At 39.7% G+C, this 17,550-nt stretch overlaps 2 non-coding genes and 1 pseudogene across 2 annotated transcripts; all 3 read right to left on the bottom strand.

Annotated features, from left to right (window-relative positions):
* Window positions 1-5,562: 5,562 nt before the first annotated feature.
* On the bottom strand, window positions 5,563-5,726 carry LOC122678619. Its single transcript, XR_006336267.1, has one exon. It is a non-coding gene; the product is annotated as a U1 spliceosomal RNA (small nuclear RNA).
* A 3,456-nt stretch (window positions 5,727-9,182) lies between these two features.
* On the bottom strand, window positions 9,183-12,754 carry LOC122676805 (annotated as a pseudogene).
* A 3,298-nt stretch (window positions 12,755-16,052) lies between these two features.
* Window positions 16,053-16,159, bottom strand: LOC122678461. Its single transcript, XR_006336133.1, has one exon. It is a non-coding gene; the product is annotated as a U6 spliceosomal RNA (small nuclear RNA).
* Between the last annotated feature and the right edge of the window lie 1,391 nt (window positions 16,160-17,550).

Genomic DNA, 17,550 nt, shown 5'->3' on the forward strand with positions numbered 1-17,550 from the left:
AGACTCTTCTAGGCCCAACTCTACTCAGGCTCCTCTAAGCCCTCAAGGCTCTAACTTTGGGCTTTGTGCTTGACCTACTTATTTCAGTTTTAGCAAGAATCTAGTTGAATTAGTTTAGCCAGAGTCCCCCTCCCTTAGTATCTGACCACCTTGGCCTGCCTTTAGCAGAAATCCTATCAATGTTTTTAGCCAGAATTCCCTTTTATTCCTGATGTTTCCTCTATGTAATTTTCCATCCACTATTTCACACCCTGTTCCTTGCCTATAACTTCCCACTTGTCCTTTTTGTATAATACAGAGTGAAGTCCAATTCTAAACTGAGTCTCTTGTCTCCTATTGCAATAGGTACTGAATAAAATATGCCTTCACTGCTTTGTCTGATTCTTACTTTCTCTGACTTCAGGATATCTAATGCAGAAACAGATATGAAAATCTAATATCTTCTGTTGAGCCAGATTTTTTTTAAATACACTTTTTTTTAGAACAGCTTTAGTTTCATATCAAAAAACTGAGCAGAAGGTACAAAGATTTACCATATACCCCTGCCTCCATACGTGCATAGCCTCCCCCATTATCAACACTCTGCACCAGACCAGCTTATTTGTTTATTTTTGGCTGTGCTGAGTCTTCATTGCTGCGAGTGTGCTTTCTCTAGTTGGGGCGAGTGGGGTCTTTCTAGTTATGGTGTACGGGCTTCTCCTTGCAGTGGTTTCTGTTGCTACACAGCACAAGCTCTAGGCGCATGGGCTGAGTAGCTGTGGACCATGGGCTTAGTTACTCTGCAGCATGTGAATCTTCCCAGACCAGGGATTGAACCCATGTTCCCTGCACTGGTGGGCAGATTCTTAACCACTGGACCACCAGGGAAGTCCCAAACATTTGGTAAACTGGTAAGCTATCACACAAAATGTTTGTTTATGTTAGGGTTCACTCATGGTGTTGTACATTCTATGGGTTTAGACAAATATATAATTATGTGTATATATCATTATAGCATGATACAGAATACTTTTGCTGCCCTAAATCTCTTCTGGACTCAGCCTATTCATTCCTCCTTTGGCAACCACTGATGTCTTAGCAGTCTCCATGGTTTGATTTTTTTCAAAATGTCATATATTTAGAATCTTACAGCATGTAGTCTTTTCACATTGGCTTCTTTCACTTAAGTGAAAACTAAGATTCCTCTGTTTCTATTCATGCCTTGATGATTTCTTTTTATCACTGAATAATATTCTACTCTGTAGCTATCCCATAGTTTATTTGTTCATTTATCCACTGAAGGACATTTTAGTTGCTTCCAAGTTTTGGCAATTATAGATAAATCTACTACAAACACCTGCGTATAGGGGTATTTTTCCTAATTATTTTTATTTGTAGTAAAATATACAACATAAAATTTACCACCTTAACCATTTTAAGTGTAAAGTTCAATGTTAAATATGTTCATAATATTTTGCAACCATCACCAGCATCCACCTCCAGAACACTTTTCATCTTGTAAAACCAAAACTATCCATTAAACAATAATTCTTATTTTTCCCCTTCCCTCAGCTACTGACAACCACCATCCTACTTTCTGTCTCTGATTTTGACCGCTGTAAGTATTTTATAGAAGTGTAATCACACAGCATTTGTACTTTGTGACTGGGTTATTTCACTTAGCATAATGTCTTCAAGGTTCATCCTGGTATAGCGTATTATAGAAATTCCTTCCTTTTTAAAGCTGAATAATATTACATTGTATGTATGCACCACATTTTGCTTATCCATTCATTCATTGGTGGACAATTGGGTTGCTTCCACATTTTAGCTGCTATGATCCTGCTATGAACATGGATGTACAAATATCTTTTCAAGACCCTCATTTTAATTATTTGATTATACACCAAGAGTGAAATTGCTGGATCATATGGTAATTCTATGTTTAATTTTTTTAGTAACTCAGACTGTTTTTCCACAGTAGTTGTACCATTTTACATTCCCTCAAACAATATGTTTGCAGGTTTTTATGTGAACTTGTTTTCAAGTAATTTGGCTAATATCAAGGAGCACAATTGCTGGATTGTATGGTAAAATATGTTCAGTTTGTAAGAAACTACCAAACTGTCTTCCAAAGTGGCTGTACCACCAGCAAAGAAGGAGTATTCCTATTGTTCCATATCCTCACCAGTTTTTGGTGTTGACAGTGTTTGGGTTTGGGTTTTGGCCATTTTAATAGGTATGTAGTAGTATCTCATTGTTTAATTTCCATCTCCCTGAAATTTTCCTTTCATGTGCTTATTTGCCATCTGTACATTTTAACTGGTGAGGTGTTTGGCCCATTTTTTAAAAAAAGGGGTCTTTTGCTGCTTCATAAAAATTTTAGAATCAGTTTGCTAATAACCTCAAAATAACTTGCTGGAATTTTGATTGGGATTCATTGAATCTACAGATCAACTTGAGAAGAACTGACATCTGGACAATATTGAGTCTTCCTTTTTTTTTTTTTTTCATTTAAAGGATTTTATTTTATTTCTCCAGACAGAAAGGCTACAGTTAAAAACTTAATAACCAAAATTTAATATAATACTTCATTCTTCAAAAGAGCCACAAGCTTTTCACCTCTGGACACTCAGGTTACACAACAACCCAAACCTTTATGCTCTCAGAAGTAAACGTACATCTTTCTTAAGAGGCCTTGCATGACTCCACAGCTGAAATTCCTGTTACAAAACTGAAACAAACTGAAATCAGGCCGCCATCAACCTACGTAGGGCCCTGATGTACACAGGACTCTGGCCCTGTAGGAAAGTAAGAGGAAGCAAAGATAAATGACTTGAATGATGCCGGGGAGGAAATCATAGGGCAAGCCCAATTCCCACTTAAAAAAAAAAAAACACACCCCACACAGAAAATGGTAAGCAGAAAACAAATAGAAATTATCTTTGAGGCCAACGAATATTGAGTCTTCCTATCCATGAATGTGGATATCTATCTCTCTATTTACTTAGATTTCATTATTCAGAATTTCATGGTTTTTCTCATATAGATCTTGTACATATTCTATTAGATATATATCTAAGTATTTTGGTAAATACTTAGTGACTTTGTACAGGAGACAGGGATCAAGACCATCCCCAAGAAAAAGGAATGCAAAAAAGCAAAATGGCTATCTGAGGAAGCCTTACAAGTAGCTGTGAAAAGAAGAGAAGCAAAAAGCAAAGGAGAAAAGGAAAGATATTCCCATTTGAATGCAGAGTTCCAAAGAATAGCCAGGAGAGATAAGAAAGCCTTCCTCAGTGATCAATGCAAAGAAATAGAGGAAAACAATAGAATGGGAAAGACTAGAGATCTCTTCAAGAAAATTAGAGATACCAAGGGAACATTTCATGCAAAGATGGGCTCAATAAAGGACAGAAATGGTATGGACCTAACAGAAGATGATATTAAGAAGAGGTGGCAAGAATACATAGAAGAACTACACAAAAAAGATCTTCACGACCCAGATAATCACAATGGTGTGATCACTCACCTAGAGCCAAACATCCTGGAATGTGAAGTCAAGAGGGCCTTAGGAAGCAAGATTGCCGGGAGAAATATCAATAACCTAGATATGCAGATGACACCACCCTTACGGCAGAAAGTGAAGAAGAACTAAAGAGCCTCTTGATGAAAGTGAAAGAGGAGAGTAAAAAACTTGGCTTAAAGCTCAACATTCAGAAAACTAAGATCATGGCATCCGGTCCTGTCACTTCATGGCAAATAGATGGGGAAACAGTGGAAACAGTGGCAGACTTTTGTTTTCTGGGGCTCCCAAATCACTGCAGATAGTGATTGCAGCCATGAAATTAAAAGACGCTTACTCCCTGGAAGGAAAGTTACGACCAACCTAGATAGCATATTAAGAAACAGAGACATTACTTTGTCAACAAAGGTCTGTCTAGTCAAGGCTATGGTTTTTCCAGTAGTCATGTATGGATGTGAGAGTTGGACTATAAAGAAAGCTGAGTGCCGAAAAATTGATGCTTTTGAACTGTGGTGTTGGAGAAGACTCTTGAGAGTCCCTTGGACTGCAACGAGATCCAACCAGTCCATCCTAAAGGAGATCAGTCCTGGGTGTTCATTGGAAGGACTGATGCTGAAGCTGAAACTCCAATACTTTGGCCACCTGATGCGAAGAGCTGACTTGTTTGAAAAGACCCTGATGCTGGGGAAGATTGAGGGCAGGAGGAGAGGGGATGACAGAGGATGAGATGGTTGAGTGGCATCACCAACTCAATGGATGAGAGTTTGGGTAAACTCCAGGAGCTGGTGATGAACAGGGAGACCTGGCATGCTGCGGTTCATGGGGTCGCAAAGAGTCGGACAGGACTGAGTGACTGAACTGAAGTATTTTATTTTGAGGAGTGCTAATGTAAGTGATATTGCATTTTTAATTTCAAACTCCACTTGTTCATTGCTGGTTATATAGAAAAGTAATTTATTCTTGTATATTAACACTGTATCCTCCAATCTTACTCCAGGAGCAGTCAGTCTTACTATAATCACTTAATAGCTCCAGGAGGGATTTTTGTTTTTTCTGTTGATTCTTTTAGATTTTCTATAGAGATGATCATGTCTTCTATTAACAAAGTCATCTTGATTTACTCTTTCTCAACCTAAATAGCTTTGATTTTCTTTTCTTGTCTTACTGCATTAACTAGGACTTCCAGGACAATGCTGAATAGCAGTGGTAAGAGGGTACATCCTTTCTTTGTTCTGTATCGCAATGGAAAATCTTACCAATCTTGGAATCTCCCCACCCAGTAAATGCTACTGTAGGTTTTTTGTAGTATTCTTTATACTATCAAGAAAGTTCCCCTCTAGTTCTAGTTTGCTGAGAGTATTTATCATGTATGAGTGTTGGGTTTTTTTTTCTTTCGAGTGTTGGATTTTTATCAAATAGTTTTTCTATCTCTATTGATATGATCATGTGATTTTTCTTCTTTAGACTGTTAAGATTGTAATGTAATGGATTACATTAATTTATTTTTATTAATTGGGTCTTCCATCATTCTTTTTTTAAATTTAATTTTATTTTTGGTTGCATCAGGTCTTTGTTGCTGTACACGGGCTTTTTCTAGTTGCCATGAGCAGGGGCTACTCTTCATTGCAATACACCAGCTTCTCAATTGCGGTGGCTTCTCTTTTTGCAGAGCACAGGCTCTAGGCATGCAGGCTTCAGTAGTTGAGGCACTCAGGTTCAGTAGTTGTGACTCATGGGACCTAGAGCTTGGGGCTTCAGTAGGTTTGGTACATCAATAGTTGTGGTTTGTGGGTTCTAGAGCGTGGGCTCTGTAGTTGTGGCACACAGGCTTAATTGCCCTGCAGGCTGCAGAATTTTCCTGGACCAGGAATTGAATCTGTGCCTCCTTCATGGGCAGGCAGATTCTTATCCACTATACCACCAGGGAAGTCCACATTAATTGATTTTCAACTGTTGAATTAGCCTTGCATATGCGATAAATGTCACTTGGTATATAATTTTTCTTTGTACATTGTTATGTTCTATTTACTAGTATTTCTTTTTTTTTTTTAAAGATTCAGAGGAAAGCGCGAATGCAGTCCCCCACTACCACAAATTATGCAGTCGAGTTTCCCACATTTGGGGAAATCGCAGGGGTCAGCACATCCGGAGTGCAATGGATAAGCCTCGCCCTGGGAAAACCACCTTCGTGATCATGGTATCTCCCCTGCCAGGTAAGTATATTTACTAGTATTTCATTGAGGAGTTTTTCTAAATTCATGAGAGCTATTAGTCAGGTTTTTTTTTTTTTGATAATGTCTTTCTCTCGTCTCAGTAATGAGAGTGAGGCTGGCCTCATAGGATGAGTTAGCATCTACTCCTACTGCTCTTCTGAAAAAGACTGAGAGAACTGGCATAATTTCTTTCTTAAACGTTTATAAGAATTCAACAGTAAACCCATCTGAGCCTAGTGCTTTCTGTTTTGGAAGGTTATTAATTATTGATTAAATTTCTTTAATAGATATAGACCTATTCATATTGTCTATTTATTTTTGTCTGAGTTTTGGCAGATTGCTTTTTTCAAGGAATTGGTTCATTTCATCCAGGTTATTAAATATGTGGGCATAGAGTTATTCATATTATTCTTTAATTATCCTGTTAATGTCAGTGAGCTCTGTAGTGATGTCCCTTCTTTCATTTCTTATGTTACTAATTTGTGTCCTCTCTTTTCGTCTTTGTTAACCTGGCTTAGAGGTTTATTGATTTTATTGGTTTTTTTCAAAGAAACAGTTTTGGTTTCCCTGATTTTCTTTATTGACCTCCTGTTTTCAATTTCATTGATTTCTGCTCTTATTTTTATTATTTCTTTTCTTTATTAACTTTGGGTTTAATTTTCTCTTCTTTTTCTAGTTTCCTAATGTGGAAACTTAGGTGACTGATTTTAGATCTTTTTTCTTTCTTAATAGATGCATTCAATGCTGTAAATTTCCTTTGAAATAGTGCTTTTGCTGCATCCCACAAATTTTGGTAAGTTTGGTTTTCATTTTCATTTAGTTAAGAATATTGTTTAATTTATCTTGAGATTATTTAGGAGTGTGTTGTTTAATCAAAAAGTTCTTAGGGATTTTCTGTTATTGGTTTCTAGTTTAATTCCACTGTGGTCTGAGAGCAAATATTGTATGATTTCTTTCAAAATTTGTTGAGGTGTTTTCTAGCCCAGAATGTGGTTTATCTTGGTGAATGTTTCATGTGAACTTGAATAGAATGTATATTCTGCTGGTTGTTGGATAAAGTAGTCTATAGATACACAGTATACCCGTTTGATTGATGGTGTTGTTGAGTTCAAATATGTGCTTACAAATTTTCTGCTAGATGCCTTCATTTCTGACAAAGTGCAGCCAAATATTAAAGAGATATTGCAAAAATATAGAAGGTTTTTCTTGGAAATATAGTTATTTTTCAATAAAATATGTTACTTATATTAACATGTAATGGAATTAAAATTGTGATTTAAAGGGATTAAATACATATTTTATATTTCTCAGTTTTATTTTCTAACATGACAGACATGCTAGACATAATTTATATAAACAAAAGCTCAATGAGGTCCTTAATAATTTTAAAAAGCATACAGTGGTCCTAAGATTAAAAGTTTGAAAACTGCTATTCTAAATCTTCCCCACTCAAGTGTGTTCCATGGATTGCACTACCTAACTCACTTGGGAGCTTCTTAAAAATGCCAACTCAAAAAAAAAAAAAAAGGAAAAAGAGAAATGCAAACTTTCAGGCCCCACACAAGACTGAATAAATAAGAATGTACATTTCCATGATCCATTGATGATTTAGATGCCCATTAAAGTTTGAGAAACGCTGGTCTAGGGGTGTTAAAAAAAATCTTCCTGACACTTGAGTTTTATAGAATGATTAGGAGAAGCTGGGGAGGACTGATGACCAAGAACTCAAGCAGAGAGGAGAACATGGATGAAATAATAGTAGAGAGAAATGTTATGACATGCTGGGAAACTGCAAACAGAATATATCTAGACTTTTGATAACATTCTTTTTCAGTTTTTAAAAATTGTGCTAAAATACACGCAACATAAAATTTACCACCTTAACCATTTTTTGTGTGTGTAGTTCAAAGGTTTTAAACACCACAATCCATTCCCATACCTTTTTTTATCCTGTAAAAATGAAACCCTATACCTACTAAACAATAATTCTCCAGTTATTACCATGAACAAGGGTTCCAATTTCTCCACATCCTTGCCAATGTTAGTTGTTGTCTGTTTTTCTGATAGAAGCCATCCTAATGAGTGTGAGGTCAAAACTCATTATAGTTTTTATTTACATTTTCCTAATGGTCAGTGATGCTGAGCATCTTTTCATGTGCTTCTTGGCTATTTGTATATCTTCTTAATAGAAATATCTATTTATGTACTTTGCCTATTTTTGAATCAGGTTGCTTTTTTATTGTTGAGCTTTAAAAGTTCTCTATATACTTTGTATATTAATGCCTTAAAGATAAATAATTTGCCAATACAGTCTCCTATTCTGTTGTTTTCCTTTTTACTCTGTTATAGTGCCTTTTGATGCATACAATTTTAAAATTTTCATGCAGTACGATTTGTCTAATTTTTCTTTTGTCACTCATGTCCTTAGTGTCATAGACAGAAAATCATTTCCAAGTTCAATGTCATGAAGCTTTTGTCCTATTTTCTCCTAAGAGTTTATTGTTTTTGGTCTTACATTTAGGCCCTTGATCCATGAGGAATTTTTTTTTATATGATGTTAGCTGAAGGTCTAACTCCATTATTTTGCCTATGTATGTCCATTTTCCCCAGAATCATTTGTTGAACAGCTTGTTCTTTCCCCATTGAATGGTCTAGAGACTTTTGTCAAAATTCACTTGACCATATATGTTATAGTTTATTTCCGGGCTCTATATTCTATTCCATTGATCTTTATGTCTGTATTTATGCCAGTACCGCACTATTTTGATTACTGTAACTTTGTAGTAAGTTTTGAAATCAAGAAGTGTGAGTCTTCCAGTTTTGTTCTTTTTCAAAATTGTTTTGACTTCATGGGGTCCCTTGAGATGCCATGTGAATTTTAGTATGCTTTTTCATATTTTTGCAAAAAAAAATGTAGTTGCTATTTTGGTAGGGAGTACATTGAATCTGTAAATTGTTTTGGGCAATATTGTCATTTTTTTAACAATATTAAATTTTCCATTCTATAAATATGAGGTGTTTCCATTTATTTATGTCTCATTTAATTTCTTTCAGCAATGTTTTGTAGTTTTCATTGCACTTAACATCCTAAGTTAATTCCTAAGTATTTTATTCTTTTTGATGCTATTGTAAGAGGATTGTTTTTATAATTTCCTTTTCAAATTGCTCATTCTTAATGTATAGAAATGCAACTGACTTTTGTGTTGCCTTTGTGTCCTGATTTTTTTGCTGAATTAATTAATTAGTGCTAACAGACTTTTTTGTGGAATCTTTAGGATTTTCTACATATAAGATTATACCATCTGCAAATAGAGATATTTTTATTTCATCCTTTCCAATCTGGATGTTTCCATTTCTTTTTCTTCCCTACTTGCTCTGGCTACAACTTCCAGTACTATGTTGAATAGAAGTGGTGAAAGTGGGTATCCAAACTTACCTTGTTCCTGATCTTAGTGGAAAAATTTTCAGTCTCTTCCATGGCTGTGGCCTCCATCATGCCCTCAGTGGCCCCACATTCCTCCCATGGCCAGGGCCATCATGGCTATGGTGCTCATGAGGGGCTGGCCCTCAATGGTTGTGGCCTCAATAACCAGGAACATCATGAGGTCTGTCCCCCATGTCCAAAGCCTTCATGGGGCCAGTGTCTACCACCAGCATCCATTCCTCCACCAGGGCCTCTGTGGGGGCAATGTCCACTGCCTTCACCCCCATGCCACTGCCAGGGCCTTTGCGGAGATGATGCCCACCATCTCCAACCACACCCCCACCAGGGTCCCCTCCTCCATTTGAGATTCCTCCTTCAGAGCGACCTTTTCTGGCCCCTCAGAATGGAGAAAGAGAGGGTTCATTTCCTCCTTGGCCACCATGGCCTCTATGGTAGGGCCCAGGACCTGAGGCTGATCCCCCCACACCAGGTCACCCTGCATGGTGTCACATGGGCCATCCCAGAAGGGATCACCACCCCCGACCTGGAAGAGGGTGGGGGACACAGCGGACGTGGACCCTGTGGGCTACCAGGACACCCAGGTCCTCCATGGGGACCCGGCATAGGTTTCCCAGGTTCAGGGAGGAAGTGCGGCAATGCCTTGGTCCCCTCAGGGCCTTCCAGTAAGAAACCACTGGCTATTGGACCAGGCCTGAATCCAGGTGGCACCAGCATCTGCTTGATCTTGTCTGAATAGTCTGGTTGCTTTGGCCTTCCTGTGAGGGCCAACTGTTAGGTCTACTCGTGATGGAGGAGAGGCTCTCCTGCACATTGATGCCTCCTGCTCTAGGGTCCTGGGGACTCTTCCCGGCACCTGTGCTTCCAATAAAATTGGCCATAATAGGAGGCAGCTTCAAACTGCCTTCCCCATCAGGTGAACCACAGGCTTCTTAGGCTCCAGGGTCTCATCCATGGAACGGAACAATCCACATCTAGGGTGATGAGTTTGGGGGGAGGGGAATAGGCTCCTAAGGCTCAGGATCAGGCTCATGAGGACTTCCCTTGTTTGGGAAGAGCTCCTGAAAGATCCCCTTCTCCTCCTCAGCCTGGATGTACCTCCTGTTGCTTCCAGGGATAACGAGAGGCAAAAGCAGCACCAGCGGCCTGGTGCGCATCCAGGGCACCTTCTCCTCCGCGGTGCTGTGGCTCAGACGCCAGCCTATCTCAAACATGTGTTCGCTCTGATGGTATCTCTCACTTAGCTGACTTGCCAAAGTCCTTAATCTTATTCACATTTACTCATTCAATTTCATCCAGTTCAAAACAGAAATACTCTCTCAGTTTTGCCCTCCTCTGGCCTCATCACAGCTTTCCTCTTCCTGCCTTTCCGAGTCAGCTGACTAGGACCTCTGGTACTCTCAATTGGCTTTGCATTCAGAGTTCCTGGCTCCAAAGTGGTGGTATCCATGAGCTCTAGGACTTCAGCAGGGGAAACTGGGGGCTCTGGACATTCTGTGTCCATAACCTCAGAAGGAGGTGCAGACTGGCTCTGGGGAAGAAGTTTCAGCTGTGCTTGGTTCTGGGCTTATTTTCCCTTCAAATGGGCTTGACTTGGCAGCTGTGGGTGACAGCACCTTCTTCTTCTTGATTTGGATGCCTGGAACAGAAGATGAATTGAGCACATCCAGAAAGCCCAGGCTTTCCATTGGCTGTGGCAGGATGATCTTCACTTAGATCTCTTTGGTGGCACTGGGTGTTGTGTTGACACTTGAGGGGAACGGGTTTAAGGTTGTGCTTGTCAGAAACCACCACTGCACTGGTATTCTTCTTCACAGTCACCAAAGACGGGGTCTCCCGCTCTAGTCCAGTGGAACTCGGCGTGAGACTGGGCACTGGGGTTATAAGAGACTTAGACTTCTCCCTCTTCTTCCCTGGGGCCTCCTGAGCCTGAGTCTCAGCCTTTACTTCTATCACCGGTTGCTCAGGAGGGGTGGTTTAACTCTTTCCCTCTTCTTTCTGTTTCTTTTATCTTTCTCAGCAGGCTGGGTAGTGTACTGCTCTGGGAGCGGATGACGGTCATCTAGTCGCTGATAAGGACTGAGGCCAATTTCCAGAGCTCTTCATTCTCACTTGACTTGCTCAGTTGCTTCACCTGTTTGGCTGTGTTCCTCTGCTTGAGATGGTCTGCAGTGAGTGGAGATGCTGCAGGGTCAGTAGGATTTGCTCCAAGAGGGGAATGTTGGTTGTTTTTTAATTTGTCAGCGAATTGTTAAGAAACTTGTAACTACCAGCATCAATAAACTTGACCAAAATTTCTGGTGAATGAGTCTGTAGCAGAATGTTCAAATAAGTGCGGTGACTCACCATCTTTCATGCTTCCTTCATCAGACTGAATATCTTTGAAATCTCATCCATACTCTTGAGTTCCCTATCTCAGTTAAGGAAGCTATCCAGCAAACTTAAGTTTAAGGACTCTCTTTGAGGCCTATGGGACCCAAAGCCATGATCAAGGTTTTATCAGGCTCAGGTGGGGAGGAGGTTAAACTTTTGGAGGAAAAAAATAAACAAAACAACCAATCAGAACCCAAAGTTCAATTATTTTTTTGGGGGGGCGCCTCATTGGATCAAAAAGTCTCTTAAAAAAAATAAAGGCCAACTCAGCATGCATCCTCCCCTCCCCAACTCCATTTAGAGAGGGGGCTCATAGAAAAAAAGTTCTGAGTGGATTAAAAAAAGTAAGTGCTGAATGAGTGAATTTGGGTGGGTTTTAGAAGGAAGGGTGGTTAATTATTTTTGAAGTTACGTGGTAATGGTCCCTTAGCCACAGATTTCAAGTACCAGGCAGTGTGGGCTGGTAGGGTGGATGAGATAGGTGGGAAGGGGCAGAAGACACAAGTGGTTGGGCCGGTGGCTGCTGTTTTCCCTTCCCCCTTTCTCTCAGGATCTTTTCAAGAGTTCAGATGTTGCTGTGGCTTGTTTTTTTTTTTCCTCATGGCTGACTTGAGAAAATTTCAAACCCCTAAATAAATCCTAGAATTGAGCCTTCTATTTCTCTCTTCAATTCCATCAGAGAAAAAGAGAGGGAGAATAGGAGTGCCAGCCCTTTAAATCCCCTGGAATTTTGCGGTATGGGTAGAGGGGCTTGCAACAGAGTGGGAGGTACAGCGACCATTGCCTGCCTCTTTATCTGCACTTCTGTCATCAGAAGCAATTCTTCCACTGGAAGTTGCCAGCAAGTCTTCAATAGGTTCCAGAGTTGCAAATAGTCACATGAGGCAGATTCTGCTAGTGCAGTTGTTGCCAGGTAGGGAGATAGAATCCTGGTGCTTTCTACTTTGCTATCTTCCTAGAATTGTCTCTTGCTAACATTTTGCCCTCTGACATGTGAATTGTGGTGATTATAACCTTCAGGAAAAACCAGGAGCTAAAACTGCTAGTAGTCCTCTTTCAGAGTTTTATGCTAAAGGAAACTTTTAATAAAAAATAAATATGTATTTCACTGATAGGCAATCTCAGAAACAATGATCTAAATGTTTGAATTTGGTGTCAGTATTAAGTAATTGTGTATCTACTCCAAGAGGCATTTTCTAAAACGGTCACTCCCTACCACATTGTTCTCTGTTCCTTTGCCTTGCTTTAATTTGCTTTATAGCACCTGACATTTTACTATATATGCATTGTTGGTTGTATGTCTCTTTAACTAGAATTAAATCCACAGGATAAGGTCTTTGGCATATTCGTTACTGAATCCTTGTCATCTAAAATAGAGCCTGGCAAGTTATAAGAACTATGTAAAATTTGTTGGATATATGCATGAATGAAACATGAAATTTGGGGAGTCCAATACTATTCAGTAAAAAGCACAGAAAATAAAATGAAATGTATTCTTTCATTAAAAGAATGACAAAATGACATGCATGAGGACAGAGTTTGGAATTTAGGAACTTGGAGACAATGTCACCCAGGTTATATGGAGAAATGAAAACAGTCATTATGATAGGAGACAGGGTTGTCCGCAACGTTTTCTCTCCCTCTTTCTTTTTATTTCTGGTATTAGTGTTTCAAAACGATTTAGGCACTGAAAAAAAAATAAACTTAAAAAACCCCATCATTTTCCTGAGTCAGATGAAAGTATTATGCTTGCCAAACTTATTTCTGACAAATGGGGCTCTATATTCCATATAGGAAGGAACAGTCTCTGGAGCTTTCAGAGAGAAAAATAAAGACAGAAGGAGGAAGATTTGCTTAGTGTTTGAACAGTAAATCACAGAATGTTATAATTAAAGGATGTGGGGAGAAGGGGACAGAAACTAACTTCCCTGGTCTGTGGCCAGAGGCTGTGTTCTGAATTTAACAACAGAACACCAATAACCAGGCGGGGCCAGAACATAGAGTCACACATTTTGTTCCTGTCACAAAGGTGCCTGAGGCAGGAAACAAATGGCAGCTGAAATTCAGACCCTGCTCTACTCTCCAAGCCACTGAAACCTAGTGTAGGGCTGTATCTACCCAGAGGATGTACTTTTTTCTAATTTTCACATAGGCATTGCAGGGGATGGGTACTGGAATAGGTCTTTGACTTAGCATGTTGGAGTCTGATGCCAAGTAAAATAACCTCTTCGTTGAACCATATCAATCTCTACTCCAGTAAGGATTAAGGTTGGGTTTAATATGTAGTCTTCAGATAATCATATGAAGAGGCATGAATAACATTTATGACACACAATCCATTACCCAGACTTGCACTCTTGCTGGAAAACAGAAGTTTAAATGCTACTGGATGTAAATATAGAACATTAAATAGTCTTATCTTCCTCTAATCCTATTGCTGCGATTTAATGAAGAAATGGGGTGGCAGGGTTGCAAATAGAAACAAAGAAAAGCTTTGGAGTCACAACTCTTAGAATCTATAGGAAAAACATTAGGTTGAAATGAAGTCTCCGATCCCCTTCTCCCTGTACCTTTCTGACTACCTCAGGAAAAAACACTAAAATAATTTCAGGTTTCTGCTACTCACATTATCCACCTCAATCATGTGAACCCCTCATGGTTTCCCAAACATTCCATGTTCTCTCACCCCACCTCTTCTCAGCCCATGCCTAGAATGTCTTTCACTGTCTTGTCTTCTTAGGGAATTCTCTTTAGCTTTTAAAACTCAGTTCTAATAAAAAGGAATGCATTTGAGTCAGTTCTAATGAGGTGGGTGAACCTGGAACCTATTATACAGAGTGAAGTTAAGTCAGAAAGAGAAAGACAAACACTGTATATTAATGCATATATATGGAATTTAGAAAGATGATACCAACGATCCTACATGGAGGACCGGAAAGGAGACATAGATGTAAAGAACAACTTTTGGACTCAGTAGAAGGCAAGGGTGGGATGATCTGAGAGAATACCATTGAAACATATTCATTACCATATGTAAAACAGATGACTAGTGCAAGTTTAGTGCATAAAGCAGGGCACCCAAAGCCAGTGCTCTGGGATAACCCAGAGGGATAGGGTGGAAAGGGAGGTGGGAGGGGGGTTCAGGATGAGGGGGACACATGCATACCTGTGACTGATTCATGTTGATGTATGGCAACAACCATCGCTATATTGTAAAGTAATTATTCTCCAATTAAAATAAATTAATTAAAAAATAAAATGCTTGGGCAAAATAATGAAAAAGGAAATTCAGTTTAGGCACTCACTCATGTCTGACTCTTCGTAATCCCATGGACTACAGCAAGCCAGGCTTCACTGTCCATCACCAACTCCCGTAGCTTGCTCAAACTCATGTCCCTCAAGTCGGTGATGCCATCCAACTATCTCATCCTCTGTCATCCCCTTCTCCTGCCTCCAATCTTTCCCAGCATCAGGGTCTTTTAAAACGAGTCAGTTCTTTGCAATAGGTGACCAAATTATTGGAGCTTTAGCTTCAGCATCAGTCCTTCCAATGAATATTTAGGACTAATTTCCTTTAGGATGGACAGGTTGGACTCCCTGCAGTCCAAGGGACTCTCAAGAGTCTTCTCCAACACCACAGTTCAAAAGCATCAATTCTTCAGCACTCAGCCTTCTTTATAGTCCAACTCTCACATGCATACATGACTACTGGAAAAACCATAGCTTTGACTAGATGGACCTTTGTCGGTAAAGTAATGTCCTTGCTTTTTAATATGCTGTCTAGTTTGGTCATAGCTTTTCTTCCAAGGAGCAAGCATCTTTTAATTTCAAGGCTGCAATCACCATCTGCAGTGATTTTGGAGCCCCCAAAAATAAAGTCTGTCACTGTTTCCACTGTTTCCCCATCTATTTGCCATGAAGTGATGGGACTGGATGCCATGATCTTCATTTTCTGAATGTTGAGTTTTAAGCCAATTTTTTCACTCTCCTCTTTCACTTTCATCAAGAGGCTCTTTAGTTCTTCATCGCTTTCTGCCAAAAACGTGGTGTCATCTGCAATTCTGAGGTTATTGATATTTCTCCCAGAAATCCTGAGTCCAGCTTGTGCTTCACCCAGTCTGGCATTTCACATGATGTACTCTTCATGGAAGTTAAATAAGCAGAATGACAATACACAGCCTTGACATACTCCTTTCCTGATTTGGAACCAGTCTGTTGTTCCATGTCCAGTTCTAACTGTTACTTCTTGACCTGCATAGATTTCTCAGGAGGCAGGTAATGTGGTCTGGTATTCCCATCTCTTTCAGAATTTTCCACAGTTTGTTGCAATCCACACAGTCAAAGGTTTTAGCATAATCAGTGAAGCGGAAGTAGATGTTTTTCTGGAACTCTCTTGCTTTTTCAATGATCCAACGGATGTTGGCAATTTGATCTCTGGTTCCTCTGCCTTTTCTTTTTTTCATTTATTTTTATTAGTTGGAGGCTAATTACTTTACAATATTGAAGTGGGTTTTGTCATAAAAATATGGAACGCTTCACGAATTTGCGTGTCATCCTTGAGCAGGGGCCATGCTAATCTTCTCTATATCGTTCCATTTTTAGTATATGTGCTGCCGAAGCGAGCACTCCTCTGCCTTTTCTAAAACCAGTTTGAACATATGGAAGTTCACAGTTCATGTATTGTTGAAACCTGGCTTGGAGAATTGTGAGCATTACTTTACAAGCGTGTGAGATGAGTGCAATTTTGCCGTAGTTTGAACATTCTTTGGCATTGCCTTTCTTTGGGATTGGAATAAAAACTGACCTTTTCCAGTCCTGTGGCCACTGCTGAGTTTTCCAAATTTGCTGGCATATGGAGTTCAGCACTTTCACAGCATCACCTTTTGGGATTTTAAATAGCTCAACTGGAATTCCATCACCTCCACTAGCTTTGTTTGTAGTGATGCTTCCTAACGTCCACTTGACTTCGCATTTCAGGATGTCTGGCTGTAGGTGAGTGATCACACCATCGTGATTATCTGGGTCATGAAGATCTTTTTTGTACAGTTCTTCTGTGTATTCTTGCCATCTCTTCTTATATCTTCTGCTTCTGTTCGGTCCATACCAGTTCTGTCCTTTATTGAGCCCATTTTTGCATGAAATGTTCCTTGGTATCTCTGTTGTTTTCCTCTATTTCTTTGCATTGATCACTGAGGAAGGCTTTTTCATCTCTCCTTGCTATTCTTTGGAACTCTGCATTTTAATGGGTATATATTCTTGCCTTGAGAACCCCATGAACAGTATGAAAATGCATAAAGAGAGGACACTGAAAGATGAACTCCCCACGTCAGTTCAGTTCAGTTCAGTTCAGTCGCTCAGTTGTGTCTGACTCTTTGTGACCCCATGAACTGCAGCACACCAGGCCTCCCTGTCCATGACCAACTGCCAGAATCTACCCAAACCCATGTCCATTGAGTCAGTGATACCATCCAACCATCTCATCCTCTGTTGTCCCCTTCTCCTCCTGCCCTCAATCTTTCCCAGCATCAGGGTCTTTTCAAATGAGTCAGCTCTTCACATGAGGTGGCCAAAGTATTGGAGTTCCAGCTTTCGCATCAGTCCTTCCAATGAACACCCAGGACTGATCTCCTTTAGAATGGACTGGTTGGATCTCCTTGCAGTCCAAGGGATTCTCAAGAGTCTTCTCCAACACCACAGTTCAAAAGCATCAATTCTTCGGCGCTCAGCTTTCTTTATAGTCCAACTCTCACATCCATACATGACTAATGGAAAAACGATAGTCTTGACTAGATGGACCTTTATTGACAAAGTAATGTCTCTGCTTCTTAATATGCTGTCTATGTTGGTCATAACTTTCCTTCCAAGGAGTAAGCGTCTTTTAATTTCATTGCTGCAGTCACCATCTGCAGTGGTTTGGGAGCCCAAAAAATAAAGTCAGCCACTGTTTCCACTGTTTCCACATCTGTTTGCCATGAAGTGATGGGACCAGATTCCGTGATCAGTAGGTGCCCAATAAG

Source organism: Cervus elaphus, chromosome 20 (genome assembly GCF_910594005.1).
Source record: "Cervus elaphus chromosome 20, mCerEla1.1, whole genome shotgun sequence".
Classification (NCBI taxonomy): domain Eukaryota; kingdom Metazoa; phylum Chordata; class Mammalia; order Artiodactyla; family Cervidae; genus Cervus; species Cervus elaphus.